Raw genomic sequence first — 17026 nt, 5'->3', positions numbered from 1 at the left:
TGGAGTGGATGGAGCCATTGATTTATGACCCCTACTCACAATTATATTCACAAGGTTTGGGTAGTGACTGAAAGAACAAGGTTGTAAGTAAAAGCAGATAAAATTAGTTAACCATGACATGGGGAAGAAACTCAGCAATGTGTGGAGACCTCAAAGTAGAACTGCTTCAGATTGATTAAGGGGAACCATTTAAAATACTGCTGCAGAGCGCCTCCTACGGAAGGTGCACAAGGACAGTTCACAGAATGAAGACAGACAAATAATGAGGGATTGTATCACTCTGCTGTCCTGGGGTATTCCCAAGAAGGGCTGGAGGAAGTTGCTGGAGACAAGGAAATCTGTTCAGCCCTGTTTAACAAATTGTGGCTGTGGTCCTCAACAAACAAAAATGACCATGACCATATTAAGCTTGTCAATTTACACTCACCTAAAGGATTATTAGGAACACCTGTTCAATTTCTCATTAATGCAATTATCTAATCAACCAATCACATGGCAGTTGCTTCAATGCATTTAGGGGTGTGGTCCTGATCAAGACAATCTCCTGAACTCCAAACTGAATGTCAGAATGGGAAAGAAAGGTGATTTAAGCAATTTTGAGCGTGGCATGGTTGTTGGTGGCAGACGGGCCGGTCTGAGTATTTCACAATCTGCTCAGTTACTGGGATTTTCACGCACAACCATTTCTAGGGTTTACAAAGAATGGTGTGAAAAGGGAAAAACATCCAGTATGCGGCAGTCCTGTGGGCGAAAATGCCTTGTTGATGCTAGAGGTCAGAGGAGAATGGGCCGAATGATTCAAGATGACAGAAGAGCAACTTTGACTGAAATAACCACTCATTACAACCGAGGTATGCAGCAAAGCATTTGTGAAGCCACAACACGCACAACCTTGAGGCGGATGGGCTACAACAGCAGAAGACCCCACCGGGTACCACTCATCTCCACTACAAATAGGAAAAAGAGGCTACAATTTGCACAAGCTCACCAAAATTGGACAGTTGAAGACTGGAAAAATGTTGCCTGGTCTGATGAGTCTCGATTTCTGTTGAGACATTCAAATGGTAGAGTCAGAATTTGGCGAAAACAGAATGAGAACATGGATCCATCATGCCTTGTTACCACTGAGCAGGCTGGTGGTGGTGGTGTAATGGTGTGGGGGATGTTTTCTTGGCACACTTTAGGCCCCTTAGTGCCAATTGGGCATCGTTTAAATGCCACGGGCTACCTGAGCATTGTTTCTGGCCATGTCCATCCCTTCATGACCACCATGTACCCATCCTCTGATGGCTACTTCCAGCAGGATAATGCACCATGTCACAAAGCTCGAATCATTTCAAATTGGTTTCTTGAACATGGCAATGAGTTCACTGTACTAAAATGGCCCCCACAGTCACCAGATCTCAACCCAATAGAGCATCTTTGGGATGTGGTGGAACGGGAGCTTCGTGCTCTGGATGTGCATCCCACAAATCTCCATCAACTGCAAGATGCTATCCTATCAATATGGGCCAACATTTCTAAAGAATGCTTTCAGCACCTTGTTGAATCAATGCCACGTAGAATTAAGGCAGTTCTGAAGGCGAAAGGGGGTCAAACACCGTATTAGTATGGTGTTCCTAATAATCCTTTAGGTGAGTGTATTATCTGTGGTAATCTGCCTGCTTGGCATTACCACTTTAAATAGAAAAAGGGTCTAAGAATAGTGTACGGTCAACTTGCACGTAATAAAACGAGAAGCCTATGCCTGTTTAAGTGCGGGGTGCGTTTTCGCGACGATATTAAATTTAGCTTGGCAGGTCCATGCAGCGGGACACTGACGACGGGTCAGCTGCGTCTCCAGGCCAGGCCAGCTGGAGGACGCTGTGCATACACCGTCATAAACGCCAGTCTCCCTAGCCCCTGCCGTGGGTAAAGAGAAAACAGCGGAGCGATTTGGTTTAGTTAATTTCGTGGTTTGTGGATGAGATCCCAGAATAATGTTACAAGGAAAGCAACTTACTTTTGAAAGCTTATTGGATTGATCCAAAGACAGCGTGCCGGGATGCGCATGTGCTCGCGCACGCACCCGCGAGGCCGTTAGCCTATTTAATAACTGTCTTCCAGCGGTTGTGCGTAGCACCTGTGCGGAATGCACCTGCGTCAGTCGTGATTGGTGTAAGGGAGCAGCGTGCCACTGCATTGGTTGAAGATTTCGAACCCCGAGTATAACGTGCAGTTCATGCCTCTAGATTTTGACTTTAGACTCAGTGGTGTGAATAGTACAGATTTCTTTTAGTATACCAAACAGCGGATTGTGCCTTACTATATAAGTTGGATGGTCCTGAACTACAAGATGCCCACTCTGTAGTCTAGTGCCATTCTTGCCGCTACATGTGATATCACATGATCTTTATTTCTCTGTACCTTTTTAATTAGAATTATTGTAGTTTACAAAATCTTGGTGTTGAAAATGTAACAACATAAACTTACTCAAGTAAAACCCTTTAAACTGCACAATTGTCATCTGCTCAAGTATGGTAGCAAGTTATATTTGCAATTCATTACTTTGTACCACAGTATTTAGGCAATATGGAGATCGCCTAGCGTCAGAGATCTTGGGAATGGAAGGTTATGCTGTCCTGTAACTCCAGGATAAAAGAACTGTACTGTGTATTCTTGACAGGATAAATGGAGAGCAGAAATATGAGGATGCTCTGTCCTGAATCTTCCATGTTTTAGTTGGCTATTATGATACTCTGCGTTAAAGGACAGCCTGACATCAGTACTCCATTTAGTGATGTCTCGTGTTTCTTCAGTATTTTAATGCTGGTAGAAGAACATGTGCAGGATATTTTAAAATGTTGAGAGTTTCAACAGCAATGGATATGCTTCACCTCTAAAAGTGCAGCACAAATTATATTTTGACATACATTACTTTCATCTACACCCTTTTCTTTATCAGTAGATTTTATTACAAATGAAGGAAGAGGTACAGAGGATATTGAAAAATAAGATTAACTTTCATTTTGTGTTAGGGTTGGCAAATATCAGTAAATTAAATGACTTTGCCGAAAAAAGTAAAAATGTGTTGTGCCTGAAATATCCATAGAAAATAACTCTTTGGAAACTGAACAACAGTTTGCTCCAGCCTAATTGTTTTCATAGCATTCCTCTTCTCAAATGTGTTATATATGACTTGGGGCAGCATGGCGGCACAGTGATTAGCACTGGTGCTTAAAGGATCTGATGCCCTGCCTGGATTTCATCCATACCCACAAAGACCTTTCTGTTGGGTTAATTAATACTTCCAAACTGAACTTGTCTGAATGTTAGTGTGGATGTATGAAAGACTAGGATCCTGCAACTGAATGGCGTCTCACCAACAGCATGCGTCAGGACAAATGACCAAACATCAGCTAGCTTCTGTCTTCAGAGGGGGACCAGGCAGGGATGCCCTCTCTCCCCCTCACTATTTGCTATCTTTATTGAACCACTAGCAGCAGCAATCAGGCAAACTACAGTTATTAAAGGCATAAAGTGTAAGAACATAGAACATAAAATCAGTCTTTATGCAGATGACGTGTTACTTTTTCTTCAGAATTCTCAATCCTCTCTCTCCCAGGCAATTGAACTAATAAACTCCTTTTCAAGAGTTTCAGATTATTCAATAAACTGGTTAAAATCCACAGTTCTTCCAATTAATTTCTCTTTGTCAATTCCCTTAATACACAATTGGAATCAGGGAATATTACATACCTGGGCATTCATGTCTCTCCCAGGCTGGCAGATCTAACTAAACTAAACTACATCCCACTATTAAAGAAAGTGGAAGATGATCTTGCTAGATGGAAATCCTTACCGATATCACTTATGGGAAGGGTTGCCACAATTAAAATGATGGTTTTACCAAGAATCAATTACTTATTTTCTATGATCCCAAACAAGCCATCATCTGATTGGTTTAGATCCCTGGACTCCTCCATCACTAAATTCCTTTGGAAGGATAAACCTCCACGAATTAGCTTAAAAACACTACAGAAGACCAAAGATAGAGGAGGGCTGGATCTACCCAACTTCTATCATTATTTCTTAACCAACAGGCTCCAATATATACCAAGATGGTTACAACATAACCCGCTGGATGAGACACTTTGCAATACTATAGAGCTTTCGGACCTACCGTTTATTAGCTCAAAAATAAGAAAGCATGAAAGCTTTAAAAGTATTAATATCAGTACCTCACTGACAGCATGGTGGGAATATCTAAAATGACGGAGTCTTCACTAATTCCATGCAGACGCACACCCATCTGGAATAATCCTGACATATTGCAAAACAATAAAATGATGAACCTCCCATACTGGAAAAGTAAAGGAATTCTATACATGGAACACATATTTGAAGGATTGGATTTCATTCCATTTAACAGAATAGTCTCCCAATTTGGGATAGACAAGAATAGATTTTAGAATATCTCCAAATTAAATCAGTAGTTAAAGAAAAATTTAAGCTTAAAGTAGAATTACAAACACCATCAAGGGTATTAGACTTCTGTAATCTCAAACACCCCAAATTACTGTCTAAAGTATATAAAACATTGACCAAAATAGATGATACAATAGCAATTCCTATAGGCAAATGGGAGGAGGATCTATTAGTTAGCTTTGATCAGACTTTCTGGTCCCAAACTGTTTAAAAACTTTTAAAACGATCAGAAACCCCAATTTACAACTAATTCAATACAAAATTCTACACAGAGTACACTATACAGGTCATCGGATGTTCAGGATGGGATTTGTGCCATCTGACACCTGCACACACTGCACAGACAACATTCCTGACAGTTATATCCACGCACTGTGGTCATGTCCACCTGTTCAGGGATTCTGGTATAGAGTATGTGAAGACCTGTCAAAGTGTCTGAAATGTGATATCCCAACTTCCCCCTCATTTTGCTTGCTGGGGAACCTAGAGGATGTCCCGATTGAAACAAATTTGGTTCACGTGGTTCTCACTGCCATATGCATCGCTAAGAAAACTATCCTCATAAACTGGAAAAACAAAGATAATCTTTGCATTAACCAGTATAGAAATCTTTTATTGGATCATATTACACTTGAGACAGCCTCTGCCTCCACTTCAAATCAATCTCTCTGGGCTCCTTTGATCGGTTCCATCACATAGCGATGATGGAGGGTCATTGATATGGTCCTGCGGGATGCTGTGGTTGATGTGGTGGAGAGTCTGAGCTTGGAGTATCTGGAGGATCCCTGGGGTGGGTTCACTAGGGGGGTCTTGGGCTGGGGGGCTGCTGCCCGACTCTGGTGGTGCTTGGGTTACCTCCGGGGGTGGGCTTCTGGTGGTTGTGTGTGGGGCCTTAGGGGGGTCTTGACGGTGGCTGCGGGTCGCTGCCTAGTGGCTGCAATGCCCCTGGGTTGGTCTGGGTGTGGGCCTGGTGGCTTAGGGTTTGGGGCGGCCGTCCCCGGATGGGGATATGGGTGGGGCCTTGGGGATTGGGTCCTGGCATGTACGCTGCCGGGAAGAGGGCCGGAACGTGCGGCAGTTCCACCATGGGGGAGGGGGATGTCCGGGAGGGGGAGGAATGTTGAGTAAATGTGGGGATGGGAGTAAATATTCTGCTGGGGTGGTGTGGGTTGGTGGCCTCAGACTCCGTGGGGCTCTGTGATGCTGCTGCTTCGGGCCATTGCAAGATGGGCTGGGGCCTCTGTGCCCCGGGTGGATTTTGGGAACGGAGGTGCCTATTGGGGCCAGTTATGGAGCTGGCTCCCTGGAGGGCTCAGGCCCCTCAGCCGTTCCTCCCCATCCTCAGACATTTCCCTCCTCCTGCTCCTTCACATCATCACACAAACATGCACATAGGGCCTTGGGGTGTGGGTAAGTCAGGGGGTGCGGGTATGGATCCCGTTTCCGCAGTCCTGTGGCAGCCTACACCCCAATTTTATTTGCACATTAAACACTTCCACAAAAAACATTCCACACAAATGCACACTTAGGGCCTTGGGAGTGGGCACACTCAACGGCATCCGGTGGGGGGAAATTTCAGCCTCACTCCAAGTGCCAGTGTCTACTTCCAATTTTAAACTGCACCTAGTCACGGAGAGTTTTGGGGGAAGTGGGGCTGTGTGTTGGCATCAGCTGGTGTAGGCCACATGGTGCCGGCACACCGCGCCCCAACCACAAAATGCACCTTATCAACACACACCAACACTACATTAGAGCAGGCGGAGGGAGACTAGAGGTCTTATTATACCTCTGTTCTCAGTTAGCTGCCCAGGGCTGGAGGCTAGGAGTGGGGGCTGGCCGTCTGCCTGTGGTCTGGAGTGGTGGGTTGCTTTGCTCTGCGTTGGACGGGGGTGCCTGCTCACTATTACCCCTGCGGAACGGGGCTAGCTCTGGCGTCCAGGAATGGTGTGTATGGGGAGTGTGAATGGGTGTCTGGCGTACATCCTTGTAAGTCTTGGGTTGTATGTGTATGTGAGAGCATGAGGGAGGGAGTGCATGACTGTGTTTGTGTGTGACTGTATATGTCAGGTGGGGTTTTGGACTCCTCCCCTCTCCTGGGACATCTGGCAATACTACAACATCTTTGCCTACCCTCCCCCTGCCTTAAGCATCTGTCTGGTCGCTCCCTGTGGCTGCCTGGTGGGATCTGGTTCCCTGGGCTCTGTTGGGTCCTCGGCGGGGTGGGTCGCCCTTGGGTCCCGGGCTGCTGGGTTCCGGGCCCGGCCGACTCGGTGGTGAGCGGCTGCGGGCGGGCCTGAGGGCTTGCCGTTGATATCTCCGGGACTCTGCCAGCTGCTGGTTGTGACCCCCGGGGTGATCCTCTACGCCTCTCGAGTGGGGGTTGGGGCTTCTCTGGTGACGGCCTCCCTGGGGTCTCCGCGCTCTGGGGTGACCTCTGGATCTCTGGGCTTGGAACTCCCTCCATCTTCCGCACGGTTTTGGGGGCAGGTCTGTGGCCCTTCACACTCACTATTGGATGCTCCTATAGAGAAACCTTACACATACAAGCGTGCGTACGCACACAGGTGCTCACATGGTGATTTCATAAGTATGACTTGGACATCTTCAGCACATGATCTAAGGTTGTGGTTGGCCCTAAATGCCTTAGTAATAATAACTGTATGATTGTCAGCAAACATTTTTACTTTTATATATCTTCATCTGCGGTGGGTTGGCACCCTGCCCAGGATTGGTTCCTGCCTTGTGCCCTGTGTTGGCTGGGATTGGCTCCAGCAGACCCCCGTGACCCTATTCGGATTCAGCGGGTTAGAAAATGGATGGATGGATGGATATATCTTCATGTAGCTGATGCAGCAATGTTTTTGTCTTGTGGTTTGTTTCCCCCCCCCCTCTTTCTGCAGGTCTAGAAGTGGATTCTGGTTCATTTATTGTTTATTCTATACGAAAACCCCCCCTTCCCCCTTTACCTCCATCTCTTCTTTCTCTATCTTCTTTTTCTTTCACTTTTGTCTCCGTGTCCGGTTCGAATCTTAAAAACATCTGAAAATATTTTTAATAAAGTTTTGGTATCAGGCGTGACGTCAGCAGAAGCTGTAACGCTCCACCTGAGAGAAAAACTGTAAGGCTAGTCGCCAGCATTCAGACATCAATTCTGATTGATTCACAGCTGAACAGGACACGGTAAAAAAAAAACCAACTGAATGGCGTCTCATCCAGGGTCGATTTCTGCCTTCTCCTGATACTGCTCGAGCTATTCTTCATCTCTGTGACCCTTCATTGGATTGCTGGAGAGTGTTATGTTATATTATGCCATCACATGGTGATCTGAATTTCAGCATTTTCCTTTGTTGCTTCAGAAACAGCTGTTTCAGAGCATTAAACATGAACAATATCATTGTTCCCTTGATGGATGTAAGTAACTCCAGTAATGGAGTTGGACACTTGCAATAAAGTGGTGTTGTAGACTGTAGAAATTAAGGGACCTTGAAAACTTGACTTGATGTTATTTTAAAAGAATTAAGTGGATAGGATTGGCAAGCTTTGTTGGGCTATATATTATGGCCTGTTCTGATCACTTTTTTTTATGTTGTTCTAATGGCTTTAACCAACGCAAACATAGTAAACAGAATGGACATACAATAGTTCTGCTATTTAGTGAAAAGTGAAATAATTATGGTTCAACTGAAAAAATTACATTACTGGTGTAATTAGAGCTTGAGAGAGAACAGCATAAATTAGCCTGTTATTGATAAACCGCAAAATATGAATTAGTTTGAATGAAACTAAAATCTAAAGGCAAAAGGATGAGCAATAGACAGGCAACTGTTTTAATTTTATTCCATAAATCTTTGCTCTAACTTGTGGATTAAAAATATTGCACAACAAAGCAAAATTTTGCTGTGAAGAAAATGTAAGCAAGAAATCTCAGTTATGCCCAGCAGTAAGAATAACAGCATTGAATCCTGAGCCACTTTTGTATCCATCATATTCTTACATGTTTACCAAAAAGGAAATGTGTCTGTGTTGTTCACATTGTCTATGAAAATAAGATTTACATTTTTATGTTTATATTTAACTTATTTGGCTGATGCCTTTATCCAAGGCGACTTACAACATTTATGATACAATTGGTTACATTTCTGTTTGTTTTCCAGTTGGAGCGCAGGCTGGTCAAGAAGCTTGCTCAGGGTCACAGAGTGTCAGTAGCAGGATTTGAACCCACAGCCTCAGGGTTTGAAGTCCAAAGACTTCTTAACCATTACACCAACTCTTATGTGGCACATCACCACATTGAATATGCTTCCGAGGTGAATTTCTAGTTAAACTAAAATTGTTCAGTTTTAGTGTTGGCCCTATGACACGTTAAGCTGTTTCCTTAGTTATAACATGGGTCAGCGCCAGTGACTGATCCAATAACCATTACCTTTACAGCAGCGTTTCTCAACCTTTAAGTATTTGCGACCCGAGTTTTCAAAACAGTTTTAATCGCACCCTTCCCTAACATTTTTTTGAAATGTAGACGCATATTTTATTATACCTACTTAACGTTTATCGACATTTATCTAACTCTATTTTTATTGTTCTAGTATCAGAATGTAGTTTAAGTTAATTTGTTTTGGTTTCAACAGATGTTTTTTTCATATTTTTGATTCTTGTGTTCTTTTCTTCACATCTTCACGCCCCCCTGTTTGTTACTTCGCGGCCCCCACAGGTTGAGAACCACTGCTTTACAGCCCAAAACCTTAACCAGTACATTGGTTATGTAAGACACCTACAATCTGGTGTCGACGTCTTACAGAAAGGTACAAACATGTCACTTCTTGAACTTCTTCAAAATCTTTCAGACCTGTTGCATTGTTGGAAATGCAAAGAGCGCAGTTGCATTTTTATGTTGCTGGTCAGGGGTGGCATGTGGTTTTCACCTCAAAGACACAGAATTGCATGAATCACACAGCCAGGTGGTAGTGACAGAAATGCTAAATGCAGTAAATGTTGAATATTGTGTGGCTGACACCAGGATTTCCACAGACCTTATAGAAAAGACTTCATTATTAGGAGGAAGTTACAAGAAAGTCAATCATTCCATTTTGATAGCAAGTTTTCTATTACATGGTTGGGGGAACCAAGCATCATCACGATTCTGCAATCCTGGATGGGATGCCACAACAAACTAGAACAAAATCAAAATCATGCACACACTCAATACACATTCTAACTGAGACAATTAGCATGTTCAGATCTACCAAACTTGTCCATCTATGAGGTATGGGATGAAGCAGATAACTTGGAGGAAACTCACAACAACACCAGAAAGAATAGTCCAACTCTGCGCAGACGGTGGCCTAATAGGGACAGTGTTATTGTCAGGACCACAGCAGTGTCTTGTTTGCACTATATTTGTTGTCATTTGTTTTCCTCTCATCTTCATTCACCTACATTTGTTCTGTTTACATTGCACTTCTCAGATTCCTTTCTCCTAAAACTGGCCCCATTCTTTAGGGGTTGATCCACCATCTTGATTAATCTTCTGAGGTGCTACCATCACTTGAGAGGACTATAAAAGTGAACCACCAGCAACAGGTTTAGCTGTGGCATTAGTACACATTTAGCAGCTTGTGTTTCACTCTTACAGGGCAATTCTTCAAAACAATGCCATAAGGAAACCACTTTTGGTTCTCAAAAGACCTATCCACATGAAGGTTCCAATTAAATAACTCTGAGCAGATGGTAGCAGGTTTGTGAAATATCAATGAGTCATGATTTTAAAATGACTCTTGCCACTGACAATAACACCGAATAAGTCCAGGCCCTCTTAATCATTTAGTGCCCTACTAAGCAGCCTACCATATATTAATGATTTCATTCACATATTAGGAAAGAACCAACTTCATATGTAAAGAGCCTTTCCCAGAGTGAAGCGGTGCTTTGTCAAGCAATGGAACTATGAGGAACCACAGGAACCATAAAGTGCCATTAAAGAACCGTTATTTTTAATAATGTTTCTGGGTATCTGTTAAGTATTTTCTTTAGGTCTCGTCTCTCTCTTACGATTTTGTGCACTGAAATATTGTTGCTCACCATTTGAGACATTTACATATCATATAAATAATTTCAAAATTAAGAAATATAGTTTTGGAAATAAGGTTTTTAAGTTTGTTTTCATGTTTAGTTTTTTGTAAGAACTCTTTTTTTTGCTTTGTTTTGGCTTCCCCCTTCTCCACTGCTGAACTTGTATTTCGGTCATTTTGTTTTTGATTCTGTTTCTGAGACACTTTCAGTTTATTTTCTATTGCTTATTTAGTCATAGAATTAAGTTCCTTGATTTGTTTATTTGTTTCTTTGTTAAATTATTAAAAAAATCTATTAAAATTAAGTTAGTGACTCATTGAAGTTCTGGCCTTATGATCTAGAATTGAATCATAACAGATTTATGTATTGGTAAGATAGAAACTATAGTAGCATAAAGATATATTATTTGAGTAAAAAATGCATCTGTCCTAAATAATAAAGCATTGTCCTAAGAAGTGCCATCAACTAAACATATATTTGTGTGTCACTTATTAACTTCTATTTTGAAAAGGCTGATTTTGTTACTTGACATGATTTATCTTTCTACCAAAATATATTTAAACAAACTATTACTGCATATAGCGTGAAACTCTAACAAGAACATACTGTAGCTTGAGAAAAGCAGAATTCGAAGTAGAACTAGTCTGTTTGTAATATGCTTGCCCAATATTATTTGTGCCCTGTTCTGCTTCCATTGCTTGTCAAGGATAAATAGGAAAAATAGCACAATTCCATTTCCTTATACAACAAAGAAGAAACAAGAGTTATGTGTGAGCCTCAATTACTGCAAAAGTTGCTTTGTCTGTGCTCTGTCTCCCTCTCTCTGTCGAATGGAGAACAAACACTTCAATTAATATCCATTGCAGGATTTTTAAATTTAAAATTCAAATGCTCCTTACTGTAGAGGTTTTGAGGAATTCAGCGGTTTTAAATACAATACTTCCTGAAGCAGCCTTTGCACAGATATTATACACATCCATGGAGACTCCCATTTGTATAAAGTGAGCTGGTAGTCCCTCTGTTCTTCAAGAGAGAGGCAGAGCTCCAGACGTTCAGAGAGTGCTCACAGTTTCAGAAGCCTCCAGCTCCTCTTTGTGGCCTCTCAGTTACCAGGTTGTTACAAATGGTTCTTAATCGAATGAATTTTGAGTGCGCACTGCACAACTGGAAATGGGCTGTTGGTTTTTTTCTGCCTCTTCATCATGCATGAAGCCTTGATAACAGCTTTCTATGTCAGTTCCACTTTAGCAGTTTTGTAGCTTCTTAGGTATAATTTGAAGAAACAAAGACAGCAAGATAAAGAGCCAACACCACTTTCTTTCATGTTTTTGTTTTGAAAAACCGTAATTCCATTTATTTCATTAGAAATCCTGGCCTAGATTAACATGCACTTATTTTTACGTGACCCTGTGTTCGGATTCAGCGGGTTAGAAAATGGATGGATGGATCAGACTTACTTCCGTGTGCAGTGCCTATTGATCTCAGATGTGTGCAAATAGCCTGCACCTTTCAGTGCTGTTCACCAAATACCCGTCTGTTGAACAGTATACACAATTCTTCAACCAATGCTTTCATTAAAATGCAAAACAAAAACAAAAGAAGGGACAACAAGGAATTAGGAAATGAGACAGCAATCACCTAAATGACATATGAATGATTGTCTTTAATCAACATCTTATTGAAAGAACAAACCTTTTTAAAAGACACAACTCAGTGTGTTTGTATGCAATTAGAATTAACATTGTTCTGACCAAGATCCAGAAGATTCATCAGTCTCTCTGTACGAATTCCTCCAGTACTTCATTTGAATTTCACCCACCAACTCACTCATTTTCCTCTTTTCAGCTTCCTACTTTCTCAGAAATCTCAGATCTTGTCTGTAAGTCTAAACCATCCACCTGTCAACTGGAACCCATCCCTACAGTTCTAGTCAAAGCCTGCCTACCCTCTCTGGTCCCCCTTATTTCTGCTATAATCCACTCTTCTCTCACTACTGGTACTGTTCCTTCATCTTTTAAAACTGCTGCAATAACCCTAATACTGAAAAAACCTGATCCGACTAATTTCAGTAATTTTCGTCCTAATTCTAACCTACCCTTCATTTCCAAAATTCTTGAAAAAATAATGGCTATTCAACTTCATTCTCATTTATCTCAAAATAATCTGTATGAACAGTTCCAGTCTGATTTTCGTCCCCTCCACAGTACAGAAACGGCACTTATAAAAATTACTAATGACCTCCTTATGGCAGCTGATTCTGGTTTAATTACTATTCGCATCCTTCTTGATCTGAGTGTAGCCTTTGACACTATTTGTCACCTTCGATTGGCATTACCCACACTCCACTAGATTGGTTCAGATCCTACCTCTCAGGCCGCACTCCGTTTGTTCATCTTAAAACTTTCACATCTCAACCCACCACTGTTACTTCAGGTGTGCCCCAGAGCTCTGTCCTGGGGCCCCTCCTTTTCATTATTTACCATCTTCTCCTTGGCAGTATCTTTCGTAAATATAACATTAGCTTCCACTGTTATGTTGATGACACCCAGCTCTATCTTACTAGAAAACCTACTGTTTCTTTTCCACCCTCCTCGCTTACTGATTGCATAGCAGAAATCAAATCCTGATTTTCTTCAAATTTTCTTAAATTAAATAGTGACAAAGCTGAGGTTCTCCTCATTGGTACAAAATCAACATTGTCCAAAACTGATCATTTTTTTCATTTGTTGTTGATAATTCCTCTGTCTCCCCTTCCCCACACGTTAAGAGTCTGGGTGTCATCCTTGACAGTACTTTATCCTTTCAGTCCCACATCAGTAATATCTCCCAGTCTGCATATTTCCACTTGCGTAACATTAATCGTATTCGCCCCTCCCTCACTCCCCACACCACTGCTATCCTTGTTCATAGCCTTGTCACATCCCTTTTCTTTGGTATTTCTCGCAAATCTCTTTATAAGCTTCAACTGGTCCAGAATTCAGCTGCCCGCATCATTACTAGAACCCCCTCTGTTCACCATATTACTCCCGTTTTGCAGCAGCTGCACTGGCTTCCAGTTAAGTTCCCAATTCAATTAAAAATTCTCCTACTAACTTTTAAGACCTTGCCCCTCCATATCTGTCAGACTTCCTCCATGTTGCCATTCCCTCCCATACCCTTAGATCCTCTTCCTCCATCCACTTGACTGTCCCCTTCATCCGTCTTACCACTATGGGGAGCAGAGCATTTGAACTCACTACCATCTGAGCTTAGAAATATTGAATCATTTTCACTTTTTAAATCTAAACTTAAAACTCATTTGTTTAAGATTACTTTTTCTCTTTGTTTACAATTGCTCTGTCTGATTTTAATTTTTGTATTTTACTTTTGTTTATAATCTGTGTTTTGTCTATCATTTGGTGTCCTTGAGTGTTTAGAAAAGTGCCTACAAATAAATAAAATGTATTATTTTATTATTATTAAGATTTGATGTAAGCTTATCAGTACGGCACTGGAATTAACCTGATAGAAAAACCAAAAAATTAGTAAAAATGACCAGATGAGATAGCATTGCCTCCCATGTCTTCTGTTGAGTCAAACTGCAAATGGTTTTTCCAAGCAATATCCATAGCAGTAGTGCATTTCTTGATGGAAAAATTTAAATTGACATTATCAATGTGGTAGTATGATTAATTATAATATTTATTATATTGTTATTTATTTAACCTACCTTATCCAACGCAGATCTTCAGGTATTATGTTTTAATGAAGTGAGTTTATCAAGGTAAGAAATGTAAAAGATTCTTTAATTAGGAAGTGTAGCAGCCACTTGCCTTACACCCTTTCAGCCCACCTCACTAGGTTCAGCCCTGCCAAACTGAAGGTAATGGTGACCGAGACAGGATTAGGCAGGGTAGTCTGAAAGTCAGAGTACAGTCAATAGGGACCAGTACCCAGTGTGACCCATGACAGTCCACTGTACTACAAAACATATGCTAAAGGGTCACCTAGGAACTGGCAATACAACATGGCCAAATCAGAGAGGAATTGCTGAAAAATTCTGAGCTGGTCAGAGTAGTATGTCTGCTATCCCAATGGGTGAAATTCTTCCTTCCTTCCTTCAGCTGATGGGGACAGCAGCCACTTTAAATAATGTACTTGGGACTTAGGATAAAGGTATACGGGAGAATAAGAGGAGACAATATTGCCATGCAGACCCTCATCATTTAGTCAGACATATAATTCTAGAGGTAACCCAAAGAAGGCATACAAATTACTATTCTCAACCATAGCCAAACCAGAAGGTAGCCACAAAGTAGCAGAGACAAGGAACTGAGATGAAAGGGAGAGGAGTAAAGTGTATTGGGCAGTGGACACCAGGGCAATGACGGTGTTATAGTTTGGAGCTGCTGTGTTCTCCCTTCATTAATCCTCCCTAGTTATGATTCAGACTGGATCATTTTCTAATACTCTCCTTCAGTGCACTTGTATTATTATGAGCAGTGTGGCATGAAACTGCGTTTGCAATACACTAAATAAGAAATGGATTAGAATAATTCTGTTATTAAGACTGACAGCTTGGTGCACTGTCCTTATGTTTGTTATGTATTACAGTACACAAAAATACCCTTTGTAATATTCATTGTGAGCTGCAGAAATAGACCATCTGAAATTCTAAATGAGAAAAAGTGTATTTTAGTCACATATAAGCAAATTAGCATAGCAGGATCATGGATATTAACATCCTGCCTGAATTAATTGCTCCTTAGTAATAATTTTGTAAATGCCGTAATGAGTATAAATGAAAATGGACATGCTAAATTGGTTATTGAATCATACGTGCTAAAAATATAGGCTGGCATGGCGGCACTGTGATACAAAAAGCAATCACTCAGTTTCTAGAAACCTAAACCTATAATTTGGTCACCATTGGTATTGAGCTTGCATGTTTGTTCCACTTCAGTCTGACTTTTGAATAGGGTGTTATTATTGACCTATAATTACGATTCTCATATTTTAAAGGCGTGCAGGTTATACTACATTGAGAAGTCTAAATGTACACATGTGTGTGTTTTGTGATAGACTGTTGCTTGACTCTGGAATGGTTCCTTCCTTGGGTCTAAAATGATTGAGTTAATATGTTATATCCAACAACCCAAGAATGGATTAAGCAGGTTCAGACCATATGTTTGGTTTTATAGAATTAGCTTAATACTGTTTAAACAGCCCAACTGTATATAGATGGTCTTTTACTGTGACCACCATCATTAATCATTTTACACAGTAAGGTCAGTTTAAGTTCCCTGCTCACATACTTGAGCCGTGAAACTGGTCATCACTATTGCCTATACACCACAGCACCCATGAATATAAAAAGAATAAAATGGATCCTGATGAACTACAGGTATTTCTAAAAGAGCACAGATGTACCCATTCTAAAGTGATCCCTAGCCATGTACTGTAAGTTAAATGATAATGAGTTACAATTGGTACCGACCAATCACAAGATGGCAGTAGAGTACCATCCCATGCATTAGTTACACTGCTAGAGACAAAACCAAATATAAGATTGCATACACTATACAGAGTCAAAGTGATCACAGCTTTTTCAGGAAGCTCATGGAAGGGAAAATGAACAATACAAGTACTGCCTTTTGACTGTACAAACTGTAGGTATACTTGAAGGTGAAATATGTTTATTGTAAAAGCATCATATGGAGCAGGACGGTCTTTACCGATCAGTCCTGCTGAAGAGACTTTCCTAATTGTATTGTTATCTAGTATTAGCAGGTCATCTAAAAGGCCTGCTTCATTTAATTGCTTTATATCTGAAAATTGTAGGACCTGAGTTTGCCATTTTGTTCTTTTCTAAAATTCTGCTCAAGTTATATGAATGAGGACTCCTATGATACATAGTATCAGCTCTACATATCCACTTCATATGTCATGCTATATAAACCAGCTAAGGGCCATCTAAACCTGTGAAATGCATGACAGACTGTGGGTAATTGAGAGAGGCTCTGAAAATTAGTTCTTGGAAAGAGGTGGCACAGGGTGCAGTACTTTCCCTGACCAATAGGTAGACCACTTAGATGCATGAAGGGAGGTCAGAGGGGGGTGGCTGAAGGTCAAAATACAGCAGTTGTGTATTGATCTCTATTTTAAAAATGAGATTGGTATAGAAAAGAAATCCATACATGCACATATCAGCTCATTATATAGACTGTTTATGTATATGCAAAGTCGTTCAAAGGCTGAACATGTATTCAGTTATTTCAGACTCTCTGTGTTTTACTGCATTGACTAATGTCAGTTGTCACTTTCATTTATTAGCCTCCTGCCATTGCAGTACTGCATAAAAGATTACACATAGTGTTCAGAGATCAGGTTAACTGTGACTCGTTATTTCAGCTCTGCAATGGAAGTACCTCTCATTTTGGATTGGTTTCTGCCATGGACCCAGTCCTGCCAAAATAGGCTCTGGATCTTCTGAACCAGAAGTTGGGAAGGA

This window comes from Polypterus senegalus, chromosome 4 (assembly GCF_016835505.1).
Source record: "Polypterus senegalus isolate Bchr_013 chromosome 4, ASM1683550v1, whole genome shotgun sequence".
In the NCBI taxonomy this organism is placed as follows: Eukaryota; Metazoa; Chordata; class Cladistia; order Polypteriformes; family Polypteridae; genus Polypterus; species Polypterus senegalus.
This window is presented reverse-complemented; position numbering follows the sequence as displayed.